Below are 18,853 nucleotides of genomic sequence, written 5' to 3' on the forward strand. Positions count from 1 at the left end.
CTGCAGGTGTCAAGAAATAGTACACGAGGGCTTTGTAGATTTTCTGATCCAGTGTTAACTCACCCCATTGTAGCTGTCGTGCAAGGAAACAAAACTTGGTGGACAACAGGCCATGGCATCTGCTCTCTGGTGGAGCCAGGAGATTACAATGTTAAGTACAACTGTGGGGGCATCATTTCTATGTTGAGAGGCCAGATGGCCTTACATATCTCTCATGGTGGATTTCTAAGTTGCAGAGGGAAACTAGATTCCATCCAGCTCTCCAGCCAAAGAGGAGACCAGAATTGGCCTCCCCCACAAACTGTGAGCTCTTTGCCTCCACTGACAGCAGCATCTATAGCAAAAATCTGGGCTGACACCAGCGTTTCCGTGTAAACATCTGAGTAGCAACAGCAATGGCCTTGTGAGGATTGGTGTGCCCAAGGAAGCAGTGTGTGGGATGGAGGGAGTAGTGCCGAGATCAGACACCAGGCCAGCAGGCAGGCAGTGACGACATCTGTGCAGCGCAGGTGCCATGGAACTGAGCCAAAGGGAGGCGGGTTTTGGAGCAGGGAGCCTGGGCAGTGATGTGTTGTTCATAAGAAGATCCTGGGCTCTGGATCCAAGAAGTCATTGGCTTGATTCCTGACCCCAACCCTCATCTTGGGCAAGTGTTTGAAGCTTTCTGTGCCTCTGTTTCTTGGTGTCCCAAATGGGGACAATAGTAGCAATTACCTCTGAGAGTCAGGAGGGCATTTATAGATGTCATTTCATTACTCTCACAGCAGCCCACAAGCACGGTTCTAGGTCCCCCATTTTACACGTGGCAGATGGGGAGCTTTTTAATCAGTAATCACGCAGTTAAGAATGGTCAGAGCCGGCATTTGAATTTGATCCCTGTGTCCAGATTATTTCTATTCTCACTCAGTATTACTGGAAAACTAGTAAAGTCGGAACAAACACTGCTGGGAAGTGGGTGCTTGAAACATGTTTGTCGTCTTTGCCATTGGGAAGTGTTGAGTTCATGTTCCTCACAGCCCGTCCGAGGCACCCTGTGTCTCTGGCTGCCCCTGGTGGGGTCTGCAGGGACCTGGGCAGCTTCTCCTTGATCTCTACCCCAAGGTTCTCTGCTCTCTACAGGTTGAGTCTCAACCCTGACTGCTCAGTAGAGCTAATGTCTAAAAACAAAAAAAGGTGGGGAGGGTACAGCTCAGTGGTAGAGCCCGTGCTTAGCATGCAAGAGGTCCTGGGTTCAATTCCCAGTACCTCCATTAAAATAAATAAATGTAACTACCTCCCAAAAAAGGAAAGAAGTATTTAAAAAACAATAAACAGTACAAAGTCCCCACTCCAGGCTGGGGAACACTATTTTTTAAAGGCTCCCAGATGCTTCCCATGTGCAGGAGGTTGAGAGCTACCCCGCCACACCTCTTCTCTTGAGCTTGTCCACTCACACCCATTATCCTCTTGAAACAGGAAAACTACTTGGCTCAGCCTAGAACTTTCTCCTGATTTCTAGACTTTGATTTGCCTACTGGACATCTCTCCTGGAGCCCAAAGGCACCCACCCAGAACTGAATCAGTTGTCTCCTCTCATGGCTTGCCCCTCTTCCTGCCCTTCTTATTTCAGGGTATGGCACTATAATTTAAGACACTGCCAAAGCAAGAAGCTGCCCGGCATCTTTGACCTCTTCCATCACACCTGTGGCCAATCCGTCCACCTGCTTAAATGTTTTCTTCTCTCTCCTCCTGGTGGGGCCTCAGCAGGCCTTCACATGAACCTGCGAATAGGTCCCCCTGCCTCTATCTTGTCTCTTTCTTGATCACTTTGCATGTCTCCTCTACTTTGGAGGCACACAGTGTCCTTTGTGATGTGCACCTGTGATCTCTCCACCTGGTTGCCTCACCTGCTTCCCACACCCTGTGCTCACTTCTAGACTATTTGGAGTTCCTGGAAGGGACCTGGCTCTCTTTGGCCTCCCACCTTTGCATGTGCAGCTCCCCAGGGAGAAATTGGCTTAACATTATACCTTCACCTGATCACTTCTAGGGCATCTCAGAACTCACCACAGTGGTTCCCTCCTCTGGGAAAGCCTTGGCTACAGTTCTGGCTCTCTGCCCCGAGCACCCTCTGCTGACTCTTATCCAAGCCCTCTTAACACGCCTCCTCAGCCTTCATTTCATGATGACTTCTGTGCACCTAGGAGCTCCCGGAAGCAGGGACTGTGTCTCTTTTCTCTTTATTCTCAGGGCATGGTAGAGACTCAGGTATAATGGTGGAGGGAACAGTGGTTATTCTGAAATTTCTCTGTAGTTGGGGCCTAGGGGTAACAGTCTGGTTGGAAGAAGGGCTTAGGTGATTTACCCTGAAGCCACATTTTCAATTAACATTTCATGTTGTTTTTGTCTACTATTTGAAGTGTTGAGTCTTAAAACAGAATGACGATTTCTAAAAATTACTTTACCGAAGATTGAGGAAAATGGCAGTTTTCCATATTTAAGAATATTATTTAAATTTTGTGTGACTGGGGTTGTGGAATAGAAATGCAGGGGTTACTAAAGCATTCTCATCCCCTTCCCTACCCTCAGGTCCTTTGGACAGAAGAGACAGAGGGAAGTGAGGAGAAGACTTGGAGGGTGGACCATGCACTGCTTTTAAATTATGACAGTTACTTGTGCTTTTTTTAACTTTCTTTTATAATGGAGGTACTGGGGTTTGAACCCAGGACCTTGTACATGCTTAGCACGTGCTCTACCACTGAGCTATACCCACCCTTCCCCCCGATATTTGTGTTTTTAGTGGGCATAATGTGCTTGTAGCAGGTACTTTAGCATCAGACACAGTCACCTGCCTCTGACCATCACATTAATACCTTTCCCCTGAGCTAGAGAGCTAGATATTCTGTTTTCACAAGTTCAATAAATTATCTACATTTTCCTTTTTCTTAAAAGAAAGGCATTAACTCATGTTTCTCTTTAGTATCGCCTATAAATAAAATGTGATTTTATTATAATTTACCAAAGTGTTAAGTGTAATAAATATTAAGTACAGATTTCTGAAGCATCAGTCTTCACTGAAGATCCACATTCTGCTGTTCTCTCTCTGTGTTAGTCACCATACTTCTGGAGTTCTGGAAGCGGCGCCAGGCAGAACTTGAGTACAAATGGGACAGGGTTGAGCAGGAAGAACAAGTCTGGTCAGAATAGGAGGTGTGGTGTCCCCACGTGGGGATAGATGAGATTACCCAGGAAAAGCAGGCGCTGATTAGATGCACTTTAGTCTGTTTACTTTTGGAGTTGTCCGCCTTGGCTGCATGTTGGAATCACCAGGGGACCTTAAAAAATGTTGGTGCTTGGATTCCATCACTGCAAACTCCGATGGTACTTAGTGGCCTGGGGTGCATTCTGGCATAGGGAAGTTTTTAAAGCTCCTCTGGTTATTCTAATGTGCAGCCAAGGTGAAGGAGCACTGCCTGGAATGGTGGACACAGAAGAGAAGTGTGGTCCTTCCTTCATAATAACAGTAAAAAGGGGGAAAAGGAAAAGGCTGGTAATTGTATAAGAAAAGAGGCATTGAATTGTATCCTTTCATAACACCAATAAAAAAATGCAAAATATAAATAAGCTGGTATGACATAGATGTAGAAAGAAAGACACATTGGTTTTTATAGTTGACTCCCATTATTTCACATGTACCTTCATTATTGTGGCCTCCTTTTCATCATAGAACTAGGTGCCCTTTTGCTTGAACTAAGTCCTTGTCACTGCTCCCCCTTCTTTTTGGGATGTGCACAAAGCAGCGTGGCTCTCATCCTAAAGTCAGAGAAAGGGTAGAAGAAGCAGGGAAACATTTGTTGAGGTGCCATCAGTGTTTGTGCACTGAGCTAGGCATTTTATATAATTGGAAATGTAAATTTATTGCTGCCACTCCTGCTGCAAAATTAAAAAAAATAAAACTATATATCTTTGTATCAACCTTCCAGAACTATGAAATGATGATTTTTTGAGTCATCTGTATTATTGCTTCTTTCCATCAGCTGAGATAATTTAGAGCTGATGGTACTTGCAGTCAGCAGCAGCAGGATAGCAGGTTGTGAGCATGAATAACTCTTGGAAATAAAATGCTTTTACTAGGAGCATCTGAAAATGTCTCCAACTATAGATTTTATAAATTGAATCACAGATCTACAGAACGTTGGCACTGAAAAGGTCTGGAGTTAGCAGGTCAAACTCCTCTTTATATAAATGGAAAAAAATGAGGTTCAGCTACCAATAGAAAGTGACATTTGCCTTTTAAAATGTAATAAGCTTCTAATAATCCCCATTATGAATAGTTCCCATTGTTTACAACTGAAGATGGCGGTCAAAGCCTATGTTTGTGAAAGACTGTAAATTCAGAGATGAAAGCTGAAACTTAGACAAAATTAGATGTTCATAATGTTTTTGAGTCCTGAAAAACAAAAACGTATCATATTGGCAGAATACAAAAAATACTGAAGAAAAGTTTTTTGGTCATTTAAACTGCCAATTTTAAATTTAAATTGTCAACTAATAAGTTTAAATTTTCATTGGAACATGCTTGTTGAAAAATTGAAGATGAAGATTCATTTCACTTTATCATTCTTAATTATTTAAAAAAATTTTTAATTTTTTTTTAGTTATTTAATTGAAGGGTTTTATATTAATTGCGAATGCATGCTCCATTTTTTAGAGAGGCCAGCATTGTGGTAGTGAGATCTTGGGAATGAAGTTGCCTAAATTCATATTTGAGCACAGCAGCTTGCTTCCTGAGTGATCTTGGACAACTTAACTTCTTTGTGCCATAGTTTCCTATAAAATAAGAATAGGAGAGTTCCTCATGACTGTGGTAAGGACGGGTCGAATTAATGTACAGAATCTATTTGGAAGACTTCCTGGCACAAAGGAGGGTCTATGTACTTAGTTACAGGTATTATTATACTCCTGCTCCTTTTATAATCCAGGTAAACCTTGAGTCTTACTGATATCATCTCTAAAAACCATCTAAATATAAACTCTAAAATGGAAACTCTAAAACTTCATAGTTATAGCTAATTAACACACAAAGCCCAACCAAGAAACACACAGTGGAGACCAGTTAGCTGCAGACACCTGTGAAACTTTCTGTCCTGCATGGACTCTAAGCTGTCACTTCCGTCACTTCTGAAATCTAAGGCAAGCTCAGGAATAGAGCTTTACAGCTTGGCCTCGTCAGGTACCCAGACCCCTAAGCTCAGACCATGGCAGGGAAACAGTTTGCTGTTCACATGTGCATTTTCAAAAAATAATTTTAAATTGAACACTGTATGTATTTTGTTGTGTGTTTGACATCATTAACAGAAAAGAAAAGAAAAGAAAAAAAAAAGGAAAAAAACCCATGCAGTTAAAAAATAAGGAGGCTATGTCTGAATATTATTTTTTTTTTAAATTATGCTTAGGATTTAGTGACCAGTTAGGAGAAAAATCATTTCATTGGTGTAATCCCTTGATTGACTAAACATTTTTTTAATTAGGAAGAAGAGCGTGTTCCTTTTACCACCTGGGGAAAGTGTATACATATAACCCTTTGTGCAAGTGCTCTTTTTCTGGGTAAGAATCTGCCACAGACTTCTTAAAATCTAATGTGAAATGCTGAGGAAACTGAAAGTCAAGATGGGGAATATATAGTCTCATAGAGAAAACTGTTTCCAGAGAACACCTCAGCCAATGCAGGGCTCCAATCTGGAGGTTCCAGAGTCTCTTCTGCTCACAGTGCTTCCCCCAGTTCTTTTCAACTCATTTGTTCAAATCAGATCAGTGCTTTAGGATTCTCCAGGTTCTGATTAAGAGACCAGATGGAGGCATTAAGAATTCTAAAATTTTCCAAGAGTAACAACCAAGGTAAAATGTCTAAGAATAGCCTAACAAAAGGATAGTAGGAACTGTCAAAAAAAATTAAATAAATAAAAACTACTGAAAGACATAAAAGAAGCTTTAATCACATGATTCTAGATTAAAAGATCATATCTCCAAAATATCAGAAGTTATAAAATTGATTTGTGGTTTATTGTGAATAAAATCTTATTACTAATATAATAATTAATAAGACAATAAGAGTTTTACTAGCTCAAGAATAGCCAGATTAGAAAATAGGACAGGAAGTCCAGATATGGTTTCTGATATCAATAATAATTTAATATATGAGATGGAAGGCATTACAAATCAGGGAGATAAATAAAGGTTATTCAATAAATGGAACATATGATAGCTACTTGAGGGGAAAAGAAAAGATTGAAATAAAACAGTGAACCATATATTGTGAGAAATTCCAGAAATATTTAAAAATGTAACACAATTAGAAAAAAAACTAGAAATAAATTTGAATATACAACCTCTAGATGAGCAGTAAGTTTCAGAGGAAAATATATAAAGATTTCCATGCATCAGAAGCATCCTAATTTTAAACAAAACACCAGAGGATGTTATTTGTTTACAAATCCGACAAGGGGCTAATTCCTTCAATACACAGAGAGTTCAGATCACTTCAAACGTAACACCAAAAAATCTCAGGAGCGTAGAAGGCAGAGAACATGAACACATATTCACAAAGGAAAAAATAGATGTCACACTCCAATAGTAATTCAGTCAGTGCACATCAGAATGAAATAGTTTTCCACCTCTGAAGTGACACAGCTCTGTTTATGGGGATGAAGAGCCAGTGATCACCAATCCCATGCCTAGGCTACTGGATAGTTTTTGTGAAGTATGGTTGATTTACAATGCTGTGTTATTTTCCGGTTTACTCCTCCAGCCTTCTTAGAGAGCAGTCTGGCAGTTCATATCAAGAGTCAAAAATATTCATATGCTTTAATGCACTAATTCAGCTTTGAAAAACTTTTAATAAGGAAGTATTTTAAAATGGCAGGGAAACGTCAGTATGGATGAAAGTCACAGACATACTTTTATATGTATATATATATATAAAATCTCAGCCAAAATATTCTTCCAACACTTCACATAGTAGAATATTTTGCAGTCATGAAAAAGTGTGTCCATGAATATATTTTATGACATGTCAAAGTGTTATGCTTATGATAGGCTTGAGAATAAAATTAATATATAAAATGATTTTTAATATACAAACAATGCACAGATCTGAAGGAATTATGTCTATAGGTAGAAGCATTTTTCTTATTTTATTTTTATTCATTTTCAGAGTTGTATTCTTTTGATTGTAGGTGACAAAATCAATCTCCAATGTGTTTAAACAACAACCAAAAAATGGGGATGCATGGGATTTATTGGTTCCTGTAAATGAAAACCTCAGGTCTGAGGTCTGGCTTCAGTCAAGGAGAGATACTGTAGCCCAGATGATATCAAGGGCTTCTTTTGTCCTGTCTTCATTCTGTGTCCAAGGATGTCTCAGCATGCTGCTTCTAGGCACTCAGCATCACAGATCACACATCCATCCAAGCCAAGAGAGGTCTCTTTTGGCAGCTTCCTCTCGATAGAGGAAGCTCATCATTCACATGGGCACCAGCACGTATCTCCTCACATAACAGTGACTTTTACTGTGTTATTTGCCAATTCTCAAATCATGTGTGAGACCAATAGAATGAGGGGTATTATTTGTCTTAAACCAACTGAGATCTACCTCTGGTGCTTCAGAAAGATTGTGTCAATCAATCTTAAATCACAGGACTAAAGATAGAAGGGAAGTTATTTATCCTAAAGCAAAATCTGGGTCCTCTTCTAAGACTGGGGACAGCTCCAGGACAGCAGTTCTGTCCACTACTGAGTACTTTCAAATTTTCATTAATGAGCAAATATTAAAGTTATGATCAGAAAAGATGATAAGTAAGAAGAAACTTGAGGAAGGAGAATGGAAAGCTTTCCTGTTTCTTAAGAAATATTGAACCCATTAAGTTCTTGGAAGAAAAATGGAAATGTGTCAAGTTTGTATAAGTTCTGAAATGAATTAGAATTGATTTCACAGTCCATGTAGGAGGCAGTGCTATACGGTTAGTGTGTCTTTGGGCTCTTTGAGTATTTCAGTTCTTTCACTTAATAGTTGTTTCATTTGGGGCAAATTGCATCATCTCCACGTGGATCTGTTTCCTCATCTGTAAAAGAGATATAATATTACCTTTCCCACAGGGTGGTTGTGAGGATTTAGAAAAATAGATCTGTGCTGAAGCAATAGTAAGCATTTAAAGAATTTAACTATTTTGATTACTTAATACATAATTAAAAAATTTATTATGCAGACTTTTTAAAAATGCATACTATTTAAATGGCCTATATGTGTTGTACAAGAGAGGAAAGCTTAATATACCTTCTATAATACATTTTTCTCAGCCTTAACTAATTTTCACATTTAATCACACACACACACCAAAATGTTATTCCTTTCACAAGCATGAAGCCTTAACTGTGAAGAAAAGGATAATGAAAGAGAGTAGAGGAGGAAATAAAATGCTTTCTCTACAAACTGATGGCTTAAAAACTAAGGAAAAAAACACCTTTTTAAGGCTTTGGTCACCATATTCATAGCTAATAATTAGGTAGAGTTTTTCACATGCCTGTGATTAATGTTCTAATTGTTTTCACAATTAGTAAATCATTGACTCATCACAATAATCCTATAAATTGCTATTATTATCCCCCCATTATATGGGTGAGGAGATTGAAGCCCCTAGAGGTTAAGAAATTTGCACAAGGCCCCACAGCTAGCATCAGAGCTGGGATCCAGATGCAGGAGTGTGGCTCCAGGAGGGGCTTGTAAGCACTCCCTCTGCTCTCTCCTGCAGGTGCAAGCCAGCCTCCCGCTATTACTGTAAATAACATGATGTGGTTTACTTAGTCTTGAAATTCACATTCTTTGGAGCTTTCTCTCTGGGGAAGCCATCAGGAGCAGCCAGGGACACTGAGACATGCTTCTGGACTATGACCAAGAAGATAGATGGAAGAAAACAGTTTAAAAATGGGATCTTTAATGTGCATTCTTCAGTGGCCAGAAAAAAACCTGCCTAGTGAGGAACTGAAACCCTATCAGCTACGTGCAAGTTATGCTTCACACCCCCGTTGCCCTTGGGTCCACACAGTCAGAACTACAATGGATCAGGGACATGAATCTTGTGCAAATGCAGGGAGTATGAATACCTGCCATTTTAAAATCTCAAGGAGTATGAAAAGCATGTGAAGCTTTCATCAACAGAGATCTGCTGTCACTTCCAGTGTTTCCCTCAGGACATGTCCACAGCTTCACTGGTCCTATTCAGAATGAAGACGACAGCTAGCACCTGCTGGCCCCTGAATCAGTGATAGGTTCTCCCTTTAAAGGAAGCATATCCCCTTCATGGGTTACAACTAGTTCATAACCTAAGTAATTCTATAGATGTAGAAGGGATATTTTCATTGGTTCTGCTATCACAGACTTGTCTCCAAAAGAACATGTCAACAGTTACTCCATTTTCACCCATTTAAAGATATACTTAACAGGCTTCCTTCTTTAGTGCAGTTTTAGGTTTACAGAAAAATTCACAGAAAGTGGAGTTCCCATATATTCCCTATGCCCTGCACACAGCTGCTCCTGCTGTCAGCATGTTACATTACTGGATGCACTCATTCTTTTTGACATCCTTCATTCCTCCTACCCTAAATATTAACGTGCCTGATATTCACGTCTCTTGTGGCATTTATGTGTGATTTACATCACTTCTCACGTTTATGTGAGGTTTAGAGCACATGCATGTTGTCTGTTTAAGCGTGGGTTAGGGCAAGTTTTCTGTGTAAAAATATGATCATTAGTGAGTCTCATGCTGCTGGGTTTTTGGGTTGTCAGGTCCTGTTCACCATTGCTTCAGTTATTGGGATCATTGTCTACGGACTCTCAGTGTTCATTGTATTTTCTGCAAAACTTCCCAAGAACCTGCATGGAAGAGACCCAATCCAGAAGTACCTGACTGTGCAGATGGGCCACGCCCATCACTGCTTCTCTCATCAGTTTTATCATCATTGTGACCCTGAAGGCAGTATATGAGAAAGTGGCAATCATGAGGACTGACTCTGGTAAGCTCCTACTGCAGCTGAGGTCATTTCTACACCACTTTTAGAACCAGGTCAAAACAGAAACTGTATCTTTTGGGCACTTCAATTCCAGTAGATTACAGTCTTTAGAAAACGTCAAGTGTAAACGTATTTTCTCTAGCCTATATGAGAAGTGAATTAGCTCCGGCTTTGCATTAGTTAAAGGGACAAAGCAAGCATTAGAATGTCCAAGCTCTGTAAAGAGGTCAGTGCTGAATAGTATTTTCAATTACATTAGATCATGTACCCTATTGTTGAAAGTAAATAGTCTCTTTATTGCAAATAATTGGAAGAGGGTCATGGTTCCAGTGGCAGATTTGCTCATGTGTTACGGAGAGGACAAGTAATCACAGTGTTATGTGTCTTTCCCCGATGCTGTTCCTGTTAGTGTAGCTCCATTCTCATCATCTATAGCTTCTATAATAAATGTTTCTTCTCTCTGGCTTTTATCCCAGCCAGCGGCTTAGCAGCCCAAGTTAAGTGCTTCCCACAAGCTGCATGTGGATGGGTCGTTCTCCCAGTGGTCTGCTCAGTAGTCATCTTCTGAAAACACTAACACCAATTTAAATTCTAAACTAGGAGGATGACCTGTTTTATGTTCCCCAAATTCTTCTAGCAAGTTTCCCCGTGTTTTGTTTGTTTTCTTCAATAGTCCTACCTTCCTGCCGTTCAGGGAGACAAGAGAATATCATTTAGCAGGATGTTCAGAAGTAGTTTTCTATCAACTTACACCTGACAGAGGACAGTTCTTGCCCATTGGATACTGTTGTGCTTACAAATTTTAAGGAACAGCTATTTTTTTTGCCTTGTGGGATATTTTGTTCATAGTGTGAGAAACCCTTACAACAGTGTGTACACTTGGAATTAACATAGTAGCTATGTTAAGGAATTCAAAACAGCTTAAATGAAAACAGTGTGAATTGTGCATATATATATATATATTTTTACCGTGTTAACTCATGTATCCGTGGCTTTGATTAGTCTCAAAGCTGTTCACAGCTTTAGAGATTTAACTTTTCTTTATTCTAGCTGCAGAGCTCCCAAGGACCAGAATGACTATGAGAACAACCTAGCCATGGAGGTGTTCTTGTTCCAGTTTGTCAACTACTACTCTTCGTGTTTCTACGTCACATTCATTAAGGGCAGATTTGTGACTTATCCAGGAGATCCGATGTATTGGCTGTGAAAATACAGAAATGAATTGCTGTGAATACAGCTTTGTGTTCTGACAGTCTAACCTGGCTCATGTTTTCCTCTAGTTGCTCAAAGAAGAGTGTCTTTACTGTCTGTTCCTTAGATTTTTTAGCCATAAAATAATGACTTTATTTCATGTTATAGGTATCTAAAATTTAAATGATATTTTCTTTCTAATATTCCAGTGTGACCCAGGTGGCTGTCTCCTTGAACTGATGACACAGCTGACAATAATCATGGGAGGACAGTCAATCTGGAATAACATACAAGAGGTGTTACTTCCGTGAATACTAAGTCATGTGATCTTGGGGTGAGAACGGCCCACCCATCCAAGTCATTTTCCTGCATGCCCATCTCTAAAACAGGGGAGACTCTGCTTATTAAAGTCTCCAGATAAGATGATCCATCCAACAGTGTAAACGTACCTGCTGTTTAATAATTATGCTTAAATACCTTCTTTTTATGTTTAACTTAAATCCCCAAGTGCTATAATTTCTGCTTATTATCCCATCACTTGGGGCTGAATGATCAGAGCCCTTTGAGAGATGGCCCTTGTTGGGGCCGTGAGCTAAGGTTTCCCACAACTTCCCACAACTTTCTCCTCCTTTTATACATGCATTTAAAAATCCATAACAGGAATTTGTTGAGTGCCTAGTATGTGCTAGTCACTGTATTAAGTGTTGTACATATATGTGTGTGTGCGTGTGTGTGTATAATTTAATCACCCAAACAATCCTTATTCTTATCTCCCTTTTGCAAATGAAGATCCTGTGGCTTAAAGAGGGTAAGTGATTTGCCCAAGCTCTCATTGCCAATAAGAGACCACTGTGGGACTCAGATGTAAGACCCTATCTCTCTGAATCCATGTTCTTCTAAGAACAGAGGCTCTCTTGGAGTCCTAAGGCACAGGGTTACATAATGTTTTAAGAGACACTTGTCTAAAATAATAACTACAGAGGTTTTGACTTACTGTTCTCTTCCTAAAAATGAGAAAAGCAGATATTAGCTAAGGTCACACTGTCCTTTAGATTTTCACATAAGCCCAATCCCATATCAAGTTGGACAGTCCAGTGTTATCTGCAATTTCTGCACAATTCAAGGAGCTTACTGTATTCACTTTCTGTTGCTGCTGTAACAAGTATCCCCAAGCGTCATGGTAGTAGGAAGAAAAAAGAAAAAGTCTCCACTAAACAACACAAATTAAACCTCCTAGGGTTCTTGAATGCAGAAGCCTGCTGAAGTCAAGGTGTTGGCAGGGCTGTTTCTGAAGGCCCCAGGGGAACCTGTATCTTTGCCTCTTCTGGCTTTCAGAGGCCACCTGTGTCTCTTGGCCTGTGACCTATTTTCTCTCTCTCAAGGTCAGCACGGTGTGCCTCTGACTCTGATTCTGTGGTCATATCTCCTCTCCTCTCTCCCCTCTTCTGCCTCCCTCTTCCTCCTTTAATGACCTTGGCGATTACACTGGGCCCACCTCTCTCTTAGAGTTGGCTGGTTAGCAACCTTAACTGCATCTGCAACCATAGTCCCCCTTTGCCAGGGACCCTGACCTCTTCATAAGTTCTGGGGATTAGGTCATGTACAACTTTGGGGGGACCATTTTTCTGCCTACCATGCTAACCTTTTTAAGATAATGTTTGGCTTTCAGTTTCTGTTCTCATGAAACTGTTGATCTCTCTTCTGTCTTGCCTTCCACACCAGCATTCTTCTCCTGGCCAACCTAACTGCAGAGCTCACCCCTCTCTGTGGTGTCCCCCAAAACCACTTACACAAGCAAGCCTTACTTATGTTTGGAGCATGGAGGAGAAACTCAACTTGAATTTTGAAATAAAAAACATCCATCATTTTAAAATCTTCCATGCCACTATAAAAAATTTAATTTTTAACTTCTTTTTTAATTTTTAAACTATTTTAAATTTGTTACTTTTTTAAAACTTTACTTTTTTTCTTATCATCCTTCATTGTAAGCTCCAGAAATCTGCTATTCTGCCCACCACATCCAACTTCCCTTTCATTGTTTCTCCTCCCTTCCCTAAACCTTCCTTCTCTCTCCCTTATTACCAAGTTTCTGTCCATTCTCTTTATAGGGCAGTTAAATTATTTTTTTCTTTCTTTATTTCTGTTTTTGCAAAGTGAACACCTATGGGTGTCAGTGTGTCCTTCCACATTTCTTCACAAGGGCTTCATCTTTCAGGTTCAGTATGGATTACTGGGGCCTGTCTCTAAACAGAGGCATTTCCCTTGTCCCTCAGCTCACCACACCCCTCAAAAAAAAGATTCTGATCTTTGCTGTGAAATGAATCTTTTTTTTCCTACTGTGCAGTGCACAACTCTTACACTGAGCCCACAGTCAGATTTTTCCAGAGGAGTAAATGTAGCTCATGTGCAAATAATACTATTTTTCTCTGTGAAAAGAAATAGATCAGATAGAGGAAATACTAAACTCACGTTACTCAAAAGCATTTCCTTAAGGAAATAGGTTAATTATTTAACACTAAATTTTGTTGAATCTGGTTGTCAGTGAGCTATTTTAACCAATCAAGGAGAAGGATATATTTCCTAAATTGGTACTGAGAAATTCATGTGAAATGAAACTTGCTCACATGAACTAGTTTAAAGTAAAGGATGCATTATAGTATCTGTGGTCTGTTTATTCTTTCGCTTAAGTAAGCTCATTGTTGTAGGTTCCGGTGAGCTGAACTTTGCCTCCATGTATTTCTACTATGGGCTAAAATATTTAGGGAATATGTTTTGAATTATAATTCCTTTGTTTGAAAACCAGGAATGCTGAGTGGTAGCCAAGTTCGAGGGTGGCTTCTGTTTTCCTCACTGCCTCTTCTCTTTGTATAAGGTGCCAGTTTCCTTCTTATTTTTTCATATTAAATCCTAACATACCAAATATATATCAGTAATTCTTGCTATGCCAAAACTACACCCATCCTCAAAAATACATAGGAAGGGAAAAGAAAACTTATCAAAGTTAGTGAACTATTTTCATGCTATTTAAATATGTCCAAAGGAACATAATGAAATGAAATAACTTAACTGCCTACACCCCCCAATTCCATGTGGGGCTCTTGAGTAGGATTCTGGGAGCAAATGAAGAAGGACAGTGAAGCCATGATCCAGGCTCCCTCTGGGGTCTCCCCAGCACTTGGATCGGCACCTGGTATATAGTAGGTCTCAGTCTGACCCAGCTGAGTGAGTGAGTGACTCACAGGCATCGAATGCATAATATCAGTGAATTAACAGCATTATTTGTAGGACTCAGAGAATAAGCTGAGAGCCCTGTGGCCTTCCCAGCCTCACATACTATTTTGATATTGGGATCATTTCTGGGAATGTTTTTCTGTACTTGACAAAAGGCTAGTATGACTCCAGGGTTAAGCAACTTGCCCTGGAGTAATTTTAGGATAAAATATTAAGAAAAATAGTTAAATGCCCAAAATGGCATAGCATTCTCCTTTGATGTTTAGATAATGTATGGCTGTAATTTTCTTACTTTATGTTTTCTACATTTTCCACCGTGGGTATGCACTACTATATAATAAGAAAATCTCTCTTCTCCAGATATGATTTGCTTAGAGAATGAGGCAGAGACAAATAATATGAGAATCTTAAATACATGTGTCTGTAATTCACTCTTTAAAATCAGGAACAGGAAACTCAGGAATGAAATAGATTCAGAGAATCAAAGATACTTGTATTCAAGATTAGCAAGTGGGAGTGTCCTCAACAGAAATGGTGATTATCTATAATGCAGAGATTAAATGTGATAATGAAGGTACAAAGACAACATGAAGTAGAACGTGCCAAGTGGCAAGCACTGAGTAAAGGGCAATTTACTATGATTATGCTAATCTGTGGTCAATTCCCAAGCAAATGATTGTGTAACCCCTGCTAGAGGGAGAAAGCTTCCAGCCTTGGCCAGAGAGGGGGGAGGATCCGGTGCCTGTATTTTTTAAAATGTCTACAGGTGTTTTGCATGTGAAAATTGATATCCCTGCACAAGAAACATAACCCAACAGAAAACCCATAAGGCTGAGGACAATGATGGGTAGACGACAGCCCAAGATTTTCTGCAACAGATGAGTGGTTCCACTCAGGAAGACTGAGAAAGAGGGTCAGAGCCTTAGCTAAGGACAAGCAAGTCGGAACTTCTAATATGACCTAATACCATCAGCGGGGGAGAGCATTTCAGCACAAGAATGTATTGCCAGATGAGTTAGCATGGAAGTTTCATCCTGGATCCAAACCGTGATGGATTTAGGTCCTGGAGAGTAAAAGCCCTGTTTCCGTGGGACATGGACCGGATTTCACAAGAGGCTGAGACAGGAAGTATGAGGCAGAGAAAAATTCCCCCAAGAGACTCCCGAGTCTGGGTGCCAGGAAGGTTGATGGACGAGCGTGGTCCCAGTGCCACCCGCACCGCAGGGCTCCAAGTGGCTGTGGAGCTGCATGCTCCTGGCCGAACCTCAGACCTGACTGCAGCACTCTGGGCTGCATCCTGGGGAGCAGCTTCAGCAGCAGGCTGTCCCCGTCATTCTCGTAGGTGATGCAGAGACCCCCACCCCTGTGGCCATGGTGTCCCCAAGCCAAGGGTCTAAGTGACTTCAGCCTTATTTACAGGTGGCCACAGCCAGTTAGCCTGTGCTGCTCAAAAGGAAGATCCCACATTTTGATGTGTTAGGGGGGTTGCTAATACCTGGCCTGCTCTGAATCGTTTCGTCCTGACAGCAACCTGTGAGTGGAAATTTCATCTCCCAATTTTATTTCAACTTTTTTTGTTGAAAGTATAGTTGGTTTACAATATTGTGTTAATTCTTGGTGTACAGCATAGTGATTCAGTTATACATACATATATATATATATTCTTTGTCATATTCTTTTTCACTATCAGCTATTAAAATTTTTGAATGTAGTTCCCGGTGCTATACAGTAGAACCTTGATGTTTGATGCAAAAATTACTAAACAAGGTATTTGCAGACTAAACCAAGCCTTGTATATGACAGAGTTGAGTTTATCTCAGGATTTAAATGTGGTTTTGATCTCCAGGATCTCTTTATCTACTTATCATAAGTAAAGAGCCTGTCGACCACTTCTCAGAAAAATGTTTTAAAATCTTAAGATTTAGAGAATAAAGAAGGAAGATAATTATACTGAAAAGCAGATATCAAAATATAGAAATGGACATTTGTGATACAGTAATATCTGAATTATTGGAAGAACGTGTTGAATAAGAGGATCCAGTGGTGGGTCTACTAACCGCAACTTTCTGCCATAGCAGTGAGTGTAAATCATCTTCTGAGATCTGTAACAATTGCATTTTGAATGTAAATAAAGTTAAATAACAAATAAGCCATGAAGTGTGAATTCAGATTCAGGGGTATCTCGAGTCCATATCCCCACCACTTTCCAGAGCTCCCTGCTCTTCCCCTAATGTCATTGAAAGCAGTGGGGAAAGTTTGTGAAGCGAAGGGCATGTTCCATTGCAAAGAAATCTCATAGCAAACTTGGAAGCATGGCCAGGGAAAGGTTAATGCTGAGATCAGAGGCAGTGGGAAACCTAGCAGGGGCAGCTCTTTACAAGTCACATCACATACTCTGTGTGTGTCCGTGTGTGTGTGCATATAGACGTGTGTGCATGTACGGTGTATACACCTGACTTTCGTGTGAAGCTGCCTCTCTGTCCAAATTTGAAATCCATCCAAACGTGCAGTGCAGTCAGCCGAAGCTTTGCCAGACGCTAAGATGTCTGTTGTTGCTCTGTCTCTTCTCCTGAACTCCATGAGTAAGCCACGTGCCAGCTGTTGCTTTCAGGGACAACAGCTCTGTAGGCTACAGGCCCATGCCTTGTTTCACTGCCAACCCCGATTTCATTTCAGGACAAATTGCTATTTGAAATAGGGGGAAGCATTCAGTTGGCCCACAAGCCTCTGAGTGAGGAAAAAAGGTAACCTTAGAGACAGCTCTGAGGGACAGCATCCAGGAGGGGGCAGAGCACTGTGCTGTAAGTCGAGGCTGTGTTTCTTTTAAGCTCTGCACTGACTTTGAGGCGGCATGTCACTTCTCTTACCCTTGATTTATTCTGTTTAAATTAGGGCCTTGGACCTGTTTGATCCAAAGTTAGAGTAACACTTTTCTGCTCGGTGACCCTCCATGGCTCTCCAATTCCTACAGAGGGAAAAATGCCCACATCCTCACTGTGGTCTCTTAGGCTCCACCCCCAAAACCACCACTGATTTCCTGTTTGCTCTGGCCCACACCAGTCTCCATGCTGTCTGTCCAGCGTGAGGGACCTCCAGGCCCGTGATCACTGTTCTCTCTGCCCACCCCTTTGCCTCATTCTTTGCCTTATTCAAAGGTCATTGCACCACCCCCAATCCTCCCTACCACAAATTCCTCGTCCTCTTTATTTTCCTCCACAGCACTTATCACCAGCTCACAGACCCTGTCTTTCTTTCTTTTACTTATTTTCTCTGATGATTTTCAGACTGGAAAGGCCATGGTGGATAATAGCAGAGAAATGGGGGAAAAAAGACAAATGAGGGAAGGTATCTTCTAAAAGCTAAAATGCCCACCTGAAAAGGAGGTAGGAGATAAATTAGCAGTCATTACAGTTTTGGTAAACACAGATACATAGTCAGGACTAGTTTTCACAATGTTTGGGGGTAGGGTGGCAGCAATAAAAAGAAATTTATCCTGAAAACAAGAAATTAAATTCTTGGGAAGGTGATGTGTTCAGCTTGAACTGTCAGTAATACTTTTATGACCTTGGTCTGATAATATCCTGCTTTATAATTTGATCTGTTTGGCATCTGGGTCATGAATCTAATGGTGCCGCAGTTTCGGAAGCAGAACAGACCACCCCACGATGGGAACGGTACTGCCATCTGCAGCCCATGGGCAAACTGGGGTTATTTTATGAATACCTTGAAATGAGTAAGTCATCAGTGGAGACTTCGGTGCTGTCAGTTATACTAGAGTATGTTTTGGGTCTCAGAAGCATTGGTTACTGAGCCAAACAATGACCATCATACCGAAACGGAGCCCGCTTTTCTCCATTAGATGCAATTATGCAGTCAGGCTTTCAAATAGGGTGGCTCTGTGTATCTTTGTCAATATTTATGTTGTACAAAGCTGAAGATTTACTGCCAAGGAATGAAATGGAATATTCATGTAGCCCATGTGGCACAACTGTTGGCTGATATCCTTCTAAACAGAGTCATGTGAGCCCGCCAGCCTGTGCAGAAAACCTGCAAGAGCATCTTGCGTCATGGCAGCAAGGTTCACAGGGTCACCCCTTCCACATCTCACACCTGCCTTTCACATTGTTCCTTTTCACATTCTTCTGACCGATGGTTTCTGCCTGGTTCCTTGAGTGACCTCATGGCACATCACTGGCTTGAATTCAGGATGAACTTGCTGATCTCAAATAATGGTTAAGCACAGATCCCCTCCTTCTCCAATGTCTTTGTCCATTTCTGTACATTTGCTTGGGCTCTGTTTCTCTTTGGTTGAGCTTGGTTTTGAGATCTCAGTTGCCTTTAAATGGTTGTATCTTAAAATAGATTTCCATAGGAAACGTCATCTTTT

Source organism: Camelus dromedarius, chromosome 35, assembly GCF_036321535.1.
Source record: "Camelus dromedarius isolate mCamDro1 chromosome 35, mCamDro1.pat, whole genome shotgun sequence".
Taxonomy (NCBI): Eukaryota; Metazoa; Chordata; class Mammalia; order Artiodactyla; family Camelidae; genus Camelus; species Camelus dromedarius.